Raw genomic sequence first — 10,314 nt, forward strand, 5'->3', positions numbered from 1 at the left:
AAAAACAGAGCATTTCAGAGAAAGTGAAGTAGCTGAGCAAATGCATAGTGTGGTTGGAGTAGTGTGGTGTGCTGACCTAAGGGGAGAAGGAAGAAGGAATGCTAAAGAGGTTGGCATGGAGATTAGGAGCTAAGTTTTGAGAGGTTCAGTGTGTGTACTCATACACACACACCAGGGAGCTTTCTTAATTCTTTTGGTAATGGGACTCCATCAAAAGTTTTTAAACAAGGGATTAAGAAAATTAGATCTACATTTTATAGGATGATTCTGACAGATTCATAGGATGAATTGCAGGGAGTAGTGGTAGAACCTGGTACAAGCAGATCAGTTAAAAGTCTCTTGCATGCAACGTATTTACTCCTTAAAAATTTTTTTTCTTAAATCAGAGAAAGACAAATAATCTATGATCTCACTTATATGTAGAATCTAAAAATAAACTAGAGCTCATAGATACAGAGAACAGACTGGTGTTTCCAGGGGCAGGGGATGGTGGTTGGGCAAAATGGGTGAAGAGGGTCAAAAGGTACAAACTGCCAGTTGTAAGAAAATAAGTGCTGGGGATGTAATGTATAGTATGGTGACAATAATTAACTATACTCTATTGTATATTGAGAATTGCTAAGAGAGTAGACCTTAAAAGTTCTCATCATAAGGAAACAAATCCATCCAATATGTGTGTGGTGATGGATTTTTTTTTTAATTTAATTTTTTTGTGGTGATGGATATTAACTAACTTATTGTGGTCATCCTTTCATCATTTATACACATATCAAATCATTATGTTACTTTATATACCTAAAACTAACACAATGTTGTATGTCAATTATATCTCAGTTAAAAACAGATATTTCTTAGCTTTGTCCACTGAAAATACTTAGAAACAATGACTAGCCCCGCAGCATTCAGCATCCCTAGAGCCAGACTATAGTCTCTATTATTTTTTCCTAAAAGGAACCATGACTTTGGAAGAGTGGCTAATGCCAGGTCTAGGGCAGGAAATGTACAAGATAAGCCTGGGATATCTGGTCATTTCAGAAAGAAAGAAGCCTTCAAGGTCTTCGGGTGTCATATTAAAAGGATTCAAAAGACAACACTGGCTAAAGTGGGGACAATCTGAATATCAATAAGAATAGTAACTGCAATGAATTAAAACATACCAAATATTTTTAAGCAAGCGTACAAGTTCCTAATTATACTAAAAAACACCAGCCTAATTGATCACCTTTTGTTTTTTCTTAGAGAGGAAGGGGAGCCGTGGAAGGAGGAAAAGGAGAGGGAGAGACAGAATCTTAAGCACGCAACATGCCCAGCACAGAGCCCAATGTGGGGCTCGATCTCACCACCCTGAGATCATGACTTGAGCAGAAATCAAGAGTCAGACAGTTAGCTGACTGAGCCACCCAGATGCCCTAATAAGAAGTTTTTTAAAAATTGAATCTATCCTTCCTCTGGATTAGCTCCACTGGTAGACCGCTCAGATTGCCAGTAAGAAATGTTTACAGGTATTACTTGAGGCGGTTTGTTATGGAGCTGGTGGGAGGGCTGGTGGAGGCATGATTACACAGCAGAACTCTGTTCTAGGCTTTCAGTGCCATAGAAGGGCCTCAAGCCACTGTAGAACTTGGCTTCAGGTGTCCTTGGGAAACCACAAGTGGTGGTGGTGGAGCTGTGGCTGGATGATGGGGATCTGGACCCCACCCTCTGTGGTCTTCAGCTGGAGTCAGTGGTGTGTACATCTGCCATTGGCCTTTTGGTGGATCTCATATTTGTTTAGACTTGTCCTGTTGGCTGGAAGCTGACTTTATGTGCAATGGAGAATGCTGTTTTCACAAACACTGGCTCAAAATGTCAAAAACACCAGCTGCAGTAATTCAAGATAGTGTCAACTCCCTGACAAGCCTGGCTTTGTTCAAAAGGGGAGTGCAGGGGTTGAGTCATCTTTGGAAGATACTAGCCTAAAGAAAGAGTCATCAAAAATTCAGAGCCTGGGGATCCCTGGGTGGCGCAGCGGTTTGGCGCCTGCCTTTGGCCCAGGGCGCGATCCTGGAGACCCGGGATCGAATCCCACATCAGGCTCCCGGTGCATGGAGCCTGCTTCTCCCTCTGCCTATGTCTCTGCCTCTCTCTCTCTCTCTGTGACTATCATAAATAAATAAAAATAAAAAAAAAATTCAGAGCCTGGTGGACACGTGCAGAAAGTTGAAGAGGACAAACTTTAACCTGAAGGAGGAAATAATTTCCGTAATAGAAGAACTTAATGAAGAAAGATCCAGACACACAAGGCAAGAAGAGATGATGGCTAAAGTTATAAGAATGATATGGTCACTGAGCTAGGAGTCACCACATCTCAATAAGCTTTACCAGCCAACAGCTCCCTCATTATCCCTCAAAAGGGTGGACATGATCTGAAAGCAGAGCTGCTTTTTCCCTCTGTTCAGGCTCCTGTGCTGCCAAGCCACATTCACCCACCTATGCTCCAATATGAGGTTCATTACTACCCCACCCCCATCCAAGGAAATAGTTCCTGTGGAGACTTCCTTTTCCTTCTCATCTCCTGGGAAGCACTTATGGGGAGCTCTCTTCTTGGGCTGGAGTTTCTCTTCCACTTTCAAATCCTAAAAACAGGCATTCTTTTGGGGTTGATTCAAATATCAAATGAACCAACTATTGGAACCAACATCCAAAAACTAGAGACCTCTAAAATTATGTCTCTTCAAAAAGAATTTAATCTCATTCATCAGCATTTTAAATGTTACTTAAATGACCATACTTGTGCTCAAAGTAACATCCAATAGAACTTCAGTTCTCAGAATAATGGTTTTTGCTTTGTTTCATTTTAAGATTTATTTATTTGAGGAGAGGGGCCGAGGGAGAGGGAAAGACAGGAGAGAGAATCTCAAGCAGACTCCCCACTAAGTGCAGAGCAAAACATGGGGCTTGATCCCAGGTCCCTGAGATCATGACCTGAGCCAAAATCAGGAGTCAGACACTTAACCGACTGAGCTACTCAGGTGCTCCCTCAGAATTCTGTTTTATAAATATTATTTTCATATGATTTCATAAAGCTTTTTTTACTTTATTTTTCTCTATACATAGTATAGATACAGTGTTGTATTTGATTATGTGGGCAGTTTGTCAATAGTGTACAATTCCTTTTTTTTTTAATTTTTTATTGGTGTTCAATTTACTAACATACAGAATAACCCCCAGTGCCCGTCACCCATTCACTCCCACCCCCCGCCCTCCTCCCCTTCTACCACCCCTAGTTCATTTCCCAGAGTTAGGAGTCTTTACGTTCTGTCTCCCTTTCTGATATTTCCCACACATTTCTTCTCCCTTCCCTTATATTCCCTTTCACTATTATTTATATTCCCCAAATGAATGAGAACATATAATGTTTGTCCTTCTCCGACTGACTTACCTCACTGAGCATAATACCCTCCAGTTCCATCCACGTTGAAGCAAATGGTGGGTATTTGTCATTTCTAATAGCTGAGTAATATTCCATTGTATACATAAACCACATCTTCTTTATCCCTTCATCTTTCGATGGGCACCGAGGCTCCTTCCACAGTTTGGCTATCGTGGACATTGCTGCTATAAACATCGGGGTGCAGGTGTCCCGGCGTTTCATTGCATTTGTATCTTTGGGGTAGATCCCCAACAGTGCAATTGCTGGGTCGTAGGGCAGGTATATTTTTAACTGTTTGAGGAACCTCCACACAGTTTTCCAGAGTGGCTGCACCAGTTCACATTCCCACCAACAGTGTAAGAGGGTTCCCTTTTCTCCGCATCCCCTCCAACATTTGTTGTTTCCTGCCTTGTTAATTTGCCCCATTCTCACTGGTGTGAGGTGGTATCTCATTGTGGTTTTGATTTGTATTTCCCTGATGGCAAGTGATGCAGAGCATTTTCTCATGTGCATGTTGGCCATGTCTGTCTTCCTCTGTGAGATTTCTCTTCATGTCTTTTGCCCATTTCATGATTGGATTGTTTGTTTCTTTGGTGTTGAGTTTAATAAGTTCTTTATAGATCTTGGAAACTAGCCCTTTATCTGATATGTCATTTGCAAATATCTTCTCCCATTCTGTAGGTTGTCTTTTAGTTTTGTTGACTGTATCCTTTGCTGTGCAAAAGCTTCTTATCTTGATGAAGTCCCAATAGTTCATTTTTGCTTTTGTTTCTTTTGCCTTCGTGGATGTATCTTGCAAGAAGTTACTGTGGCTAAGTTCAAAAAGGGTGTTGCCTGTGTTCTCCTCTAGGGTTTTGATGCAATCTTGTCTCATATTTAGATCTTTCATCCATTTTGAGTTTATCTTTGTGTATGGTGAAAGAGAGTGGTCTAGTTTCATTCTTCTGCATGTGGATGTCCAATTTTCCCTGCACCACTTATTGAAGAGACTGTCTTTCTTCCAATGGATAGTCTTTCCTCCTTTATTGAATATTAGTTGACCATAAAGTTGAGGGTCCGCTTCTGGGTTCTCTATTCTGTTCCACTGATCTATGTGTCTGTTTTTGTGCCAGTACCACACTGTCTTGATGACCACAGCTTTGTAGTACAACCTGAAATCTGGCATTGTGATGCCCCCAGATATGGTTTTCTTTTTAAAAATTCCCCTGGCTATTCGGGGTCTTTTCTGATTCCACACAAATCTTAAAATAATTTGTTCTAACTCTCTGAAGAAAGTCCATGGTATTTTGATAGGGATTGCATTAAGCGTGTATACTGCCCTGGGTAACATTGACATTTTCACAATATTAATTCTGCCAATCCATGAGCATGGAATATTTTTCCATCTCTTTGTGTCTTCCTCAATTTCTTTCAGAAGTGTTCTATAGTTTTGAGGGTATAGATCCTTTACATCTTTGGTTAGGTTTATTCCTAGGTATCTTATGCTTTTGGGTGCAATTGTAAATGGGATTGACTCCTTAATTTCTCTTTCTTCAGTCTCATTGTTAGTGTATAGAAATGCCACTGATTTCTGGGCATTGATTTTGTATCCTGCCACGCTACCGAATTGCTGTATGAGTTCTAGCAATCTTGGGGTGGAGACTTTTGGGTTTTCTATGTAGAGTATCATGTCATCGGCGAAGAGGGAGAGTTTGACTTCTTCTTTGCCAATTTGAATGCCTTTAATGTCTTTTTGTTGTCTGATTGCTGAGGCTAGGACTTCTAGTACTATGTTGAATAGCAGTGGTGAGAGTGGACATCCCTGTCTTGTTCCTGATCTTAGGGGAAAGGCTCCCAGTGCTTCCCCATTGAGAATGATATTTGCTGTGGGTAGTGTACAATTCCAAGTGGATTCCATAGAATTCTTCAGAAGGTCCCAGGCAGGATTGATCCCTAGCTGTGTCTAGTGATTCAGTAATACACATTGTATTGGCTTTCTCTTTTTGCCTGTATCTCTCCCCTGTTTTCTGGGATTATCTTGTAAATAAGTCACCTGTATTTATGAGTCCCTAGCTCTGCTTTTAGGGGAAACTAAACAAAGACATTGGAATGTACATCCAGCCATACTATATATAACTAGACTCACCTTCTATTGCTAGGGTTGTAGTTAATGTGGACGTTGCCGTCTATAAATGAAGCTTAGTCACATCTCTCTGGACTTCAGTCCTTGTCAGAGAGTGAGAGAGAAGCATGCAATGGGGACAATGTCATCCCCAGATGGTGGATGCCTCTGGCCCATGAATTCTCTAGAGCTCTCCCATGCTGTGCCTTCTCACATGTTCTTGAATGTATCGATCACATTAAATCAATGAGATTGACTGAACTTCTCCTTGCTTATTCCAATGTTTCTCTGTATCACCCAGAAAAGTACTGGAATCTTTCGTCATAGGTGTCCATTAATAGTGGTGCAATCTCAACCAGTGTCTGGCAACAAGGTAGTAATTCATTTTCATTAGAAAAGTGGTGAGCGGCTGTATTGGGGTAATTTTAGGAGCTGAGAGACTGGAGAAGCTCAGCACTTAGGCCAATCCTGATAAGTGTCAGAGAGCATCTCATTAGAACTAGGTGCATCTCATTAATCTTGGGGTGTATGATAAACGAGATAGAGCATTCTCCAACACAGAACACCCACCACCGACAGTCTTTTTCTTTTCTTTTAATCATCACCTGCAGCCAATATATGCCCCTGAACTGAGAGCTTCAGAATCAGAACAGGTGTCTGTTACCGGGATCTCAAGGATTGATGCTCACTGGCCCTTAGACTGGGTCAATCTGGCAGAGACATTCTGCAACAGTCTAGTGACTCTTGGTTCTCTGTCCTTATCTAAGAGAAAAACACCAAAAAATAAAAAATAAAAAAATGGATTGGAAGCTTGGCTAGGGTGTGCTAACTGTGGCTTCACTATACTATACTTACACTTAGGTCTTACTTTGTAGACACCAAAATATTAGTATCTGTAGGTTTTTCCTCCTGGGCTAGTTTTTTGTTTGTTTTGTTGTTGTTATTGTTCTGTTTTTCAGGAGAGAGATCCCTTCTATCCTCCCGCAGAAGGTACAAACCTGGCTACTATTATTCTAAGAGCTGAGTAGAGGCAGGCAGGGCATTAAAGGTTCTCACAACTCAATACATAGAATTTAACCTAACCTCCCTATTTTACCATTTGTCTTACTTCTCTGAGATATTCCTGAGGTTAGAACTCTGTTTTAACTTTCACAGTGAGAATACTTGTCTTCTTCTGTTGAAATGGGAAAGGTTTAGGTGCCTGGCTATGCAATGTTAGAGCTGGCATCTGGAGATCTAGTTGTTCCTTATATGGGCTTACAACTAATCTTGTCACTTCAAAATGACAGGTGCCACAGCTGTCTTGTGTTTTCTGACTTTTCTAATTGTAGGTGCTGAAATTTCAGCTTTCTCTGCTTTGTTAAGTCCCCACACCTCCACCTGTTTGCCATATTCCATGTTGTATACTAGCAGCAAATCATCCCTCTGAGAAAGTATTTCTCAGCTTCCCTTGCTTCTAGTTGTGGCAACATGACCAAGTTTTAGCCAAAGACATACAGGAAGAAATGCTGTGAGAGACACCCAGAATGACCCCTTAATGGGATCCAATTCAGGTGAGGGATATTTCTTTTATCCTTCTCCCTTTTTCTTATTGCCTGGAATGTGGACATGAGAGCTGGAGTGCCAGGGATTATCTTGAGCTCATAAGGAAACCTTGAGGAAGAGAGCCACATAGGATGGCAGAGCAGAGATATGGAAACCTTGGTCTCTGGTGGCTAGAGAGTTGTCCTGAACTCATAGCAGACTTCTTTTAAAACAGAGAAGTGAAATTCTCTAAGTTGGGTTATGGGGTTAAGTAGTGCTGTATCTAATCTTAGCTGATTCATCTTTTATCCTATCCCTTTAACCAAATCTTTGGTGGTGACAAGAGGCAGGGAGAACAATCACCAAAGTGGCTAAAATGGTGAGGAAGTCAGCCTTGTTCCTCGAACCACTTTGAATGAGATCCCCATCTCCCAGCTCAGAGTGTCTTCTGTTTGGCAATGCCCGTAAGGAGGACCAGGAATAAATCTAGACTTTGGGGGACTTACTGCTTCTCCAGTTTAGGGCATTTATCTGAGAATCAGAATACAAAATTAGATATGCTTTCAGGTGGGGTTCCATAGAAGCAGAGCCTGAGACTGGGATTCTTGAGTAAGTGATTAATTAAGGCCTCACTCTCAGGAAATCATTGGGGAGTGAGGATGCAGGAGAAAGCCAGAGAAGCTAGGCAAGGGTGTGGTTTCAGAAGATACCTAGTCTTGGCCTCATCTCCTGGGGAGCTCTGGAAAGTATGTTACCCTGTGATAAGGCAGGGACTTTTATGGCTCAGCATCAGACAGTCACGGAGGTAGTCTAGCATCCTAGTCGTCTACGAGGGAAGGTGGCTCCCCGAAGCTGTGGACAATCAGTCTGCTGCAGCAGGGTACAGATGTGAGTCCTTAGTAATCAACACTTGCAGCAACTGGGATGTGTGCACTTTCTTGCCAAAGGGAATGAGGTCAGGAGACCAATAGCTATTACTACAGGTACAAAAGTAAAGAATAGAAATAGTCATTTAAAATTTTTTAAAGTTGGGGTGCCTGGCTGGCTCAGTTCATAGACCATATGACTTTTTTTTTTTTTTTGACCATATGACTTTTGATCTCAGGGTTGTGAGTTTGAGCCCCATGTTGGGCATGGAGATTACTTAATAAAAGAAAATTAAAATTTTTTAAGTTGATAAATATAGTAAATATCAGAAAATCCAGAAAAAAATTATATTGCAGGTGCCTAGAACCTCTCTATAATACTATTTCTCCTTTTCTTGTTTTTCTCCATAGACTTTGATTTCTCTCTCTCTCTCTCTCAAGTAGGCTCCATGTCCAGCATGGAACCCAACATGGGGTGGGGCTTGAACTCATAACCCTAAGATTAAGACCTGGGCTGAAAAGTTAGATGTATAATATACTGAGCCACCTAGGCACACCTTTCTCTCTCTCTCTCTCTCTCTCTCTCTTTCTCTCTCTCCCTTTTTTTTTTTTTTAAAGTAATCTCTATGCCCAATGTGGGGCTTGAACTCACAACCCTGAGATCAAGAGTCACATTGCTCTACTGACTTAGTCAGGACCCCTGATCTCTTCCTCATAGGACAATGGTTTGTAATACTTTCTATAAGCAGTATAGAAGGATGATTTAGTTTAGCATGATTGTTTAAATTTTTTTTTATTATTGATAATTTGGAAAAGTTTTTTTATCTTCATAACTCATGACTAGTAAGGTCATGTTTATTTTTAGAATTATCGTCAAGTATAGTAAAGCCTCTGTCACATACAAGCTGTAAATTAAAAAAAAAAGATTTTATTTATTTATTCATGAAAGACAGAGAGAGAGAGAGAGAGAGGCAGAGACACAGGCAGAGGGAGAAGCAGGATCCATGCAGGGAGCCTGACGTGGGACTCGATCCTGGGTCTCCAGGATCACACCCTGGGCTGAAGGTGGCGCTAAACCGCTGAGCCACCCGGGCTGCCCAAGCTGTAAAATTAATACATTTCAAGTTTTCTTGGGCAATGATAAACTTTAACTCTCAAGTCATCAACGATTTTGTCTGCCATGTCTTGTCTCAGTGGAACATAATGAACTTTATATTATCCTTGTTGATGCAAGTATTTTGCATTAAATCAAGAGTCAATTAAGTCTTCTCCCAATGAGTGACATGTCATCAGCCTTTATCAAGACACAATCCAGTGCTTTGCAATGTATATATAACATATGACTTCATAGACAGATGTGCTCATTGTGTATACAGTCCTGCTAAGTTTGTAAACTACAAACACAGTAATTCTGTTAAATTCTATTATGTAAAAGAAAAAAAAATCTATTATGTACAATCTCCATCAAAAGAGGGGGAGAAACCATGATGCATTTGTAATTATATACATTGCATTGTTGAGCATATCACTGACAGGATAGAACTTCCTTTTTATATATCTATAAAAGGAATCTATATATCTAGTGTTTATATCTAGTGTTTGGAAGAATTTCCAATAAACTGACTTCCAGTAAACTCCATTCATTTCAAACCTTGTTTCTTCCCTTCTACCCATGTACTTACAGTGCTGTGCTTTGGAGGATAGGGTCACATTGCAATATGACCTCTGTCCCTGTATCTTGATGTGACAGGATGCTAGGGGAGTCAGCATAGCAGACAGTAGGAATATTCCTGGAAGCCATTTCTACACCTGGACAACTGGCAATACTTTCCTATGCACATAAATAACTGCTATACCCATAATTATATTCTACTAAACCCAAACCAAATGTATGCTTAGTTCATCTTCCCATTAAAATGGATCCCAGAGGGATACTCAGCAGTTGAGCCTCTGCCTCTGGCTCAGGGGTCCCAGGGTCAGGTCTCACGTCGGGCACTTGTGGGGAGCCTGCTTCTCCCTCTGCCTAAGTCTCTGCCTCTCTCTATATGTCTTTCATGAATGAATAAATAAAATATTTTTAAAAAATAAAAAATAAATGGATCCCAGAATGCTTATGGCCATTTCAGTGTGACATGACTGAGGAATTGAAATATCTTCTTCAAATTTTACTCAAATTTATGACCATGTGAAACCATTCTAAGCCCTTTTTGGGCCTTGAAGCTTAGGCTTCATGAAGCTGTGAGGTATATCTGTCTGTGGTAGGACAAATAGAATGACATGTAGCCAGGAACATTGTCGTTTATTTATGCTGTTGTAACCACAGCACCAGGAAAAACCACCACCGCAATGACCCAAATGTTCTTGAGATCCAGGAACATCCTTTTATCCACAAATCCAACCCTTCTTAATCT

The sequence above is a fragment of the Canis lupus genome, chromosome 12 (assembly GCF_011100685.1).
Source record: "Canis lupus familiaris isolate Mischka breed German Shepherd chromosome 12, alternate assembly UU_Cfam_GSD_1.0, whole genome shotgun sequence".
Lineage (NCBI taxonomy): Eukaryota > Metazoa > Chordata > Mammalia > Carnivora > Canidae > Canis > Canis lupus.